The sequence below is a fragment of the Egretta garzetta genome, unplaced genomic scaffold, assembly GCF_000687185.1.
Source record: "Egretta garzetta isolate BGI_Z169 unplaced genomic scaffold, ASM68718v1 scaffold107, whole genome shotgun sequence".
Taxonomy (NCBI): domain Eukaryota; kingdom Metazoa; phylum Chordata; class Aves; order Pelecaniformes; family Ardeidae; genus Egretta; species Egretta garzetta.
In genome coordinates, this window is record NW_009260399.1 from 1,717,961 (window position 1) to 1,719,122 (window position 1,162).

Here is a 1,162-nt window from a genome sequence, read left to right on the forward strand (position 1 = left end):
AACTGGACTGCGGTGTGCGAGGGTCTACAGCCATTCTAGTAATTGAGCAAGTTTCAGGCTTGGGTTAGTCCTTGTCCTCCTGCAATGCAAACAGAATCTTTATGCCGTGGTTTGTGCAGGTCCTTCTCTGTTTTGTGTGTTCTCCTTTATTCTGTGGAATCTTCAGTTCAATAACGTAACCGTCTGGAGGCTAGAATGGTCCTAGAAATCTCCTTAAGAAATTAAGAAATCACCTAGTAGAAAGTATGAAAGTGGCCATGATTCCTGAAATGTTGAAGTCTGGGCTGTTGTAGACAGTTGTGTTCACATGATTTACAGTGACTGGAGAAACTGGACTACTGCATTTCTCCCCAAATGTAATGTTGAAACCCTGTAGAGCAAAGTGAGTAACATCTTTTTGCCACTGTCAGGTGAGAATCTCGGCTGGAAGATAAGTCCTGGGTTTGCATAATGTTAATTTATGCAGCCATATTCAGTTGTGCAATACTTGCCTGACGAGGGAGACATCATGATCAGGAAGATGGTTTTCTCACTGTGTTTCATCTGTTGCAGTGTGGGTGTGCTTGACCCTTGAGGTTTACCCAGAAGTAAGAACATGACTGCATAATTTTGGGGTGGGGAGCGCATTCACACTCCCCTGGGAAAAAGGAAAACAGAAATGAGTTGTTCCTAAAATAGAATTCGTGGGGGTTTCTTGACATACTTTTTCCTAACACAGAACAAACAACAATCTAATAGAGGAAAACGAGTTTCAGCAAGACTTTTATCCATAGTTTATATGTCTTTACTCTGTAGATTGAAGTTGTCAGGAGCATTCTGAAAGACAGAAAAGAGAATGCTCTTGGATTTGGGAACTGTGTAATGGGAATAACTTTGTTACTTCTAAAACTTCTATGAAGATAGTGTTAATGTCCTCTATATAGGGCATGTATTTTAAACACGGTTCAGAAATTTTCCAACATTGGGTGGATAAAGGATGGTGTAAACCACTTTGTCTTCCTAAAATTTTTCATCTACCTGAAGGACTTACAAATGCCTGATCAACCACCATGTAAAGGAGTTTTTTGAATTTGAATAAGTCTGGCTGTTAGCTGTCTAATTTGGAAATAGGATGACGATATGTATGTGAGGCTCACATTTCAAAGCTGTTTTCCTGTGCTAG

At 40.1% G+C, this 1,162-nt stretch overlaps 1 pseudogene; it reads left to right on the top strand.

Annotated features, from left to right (window-relative positions):
* The first annotated feature begins 483 nt into the window (after positions 1 to 483).
* On the top strand, positions 484 to 638 carry LOC118452745 (annotated as a pseudogene).
* Positions 639 to 1,162: the final 524 nt, after the last annotated feature.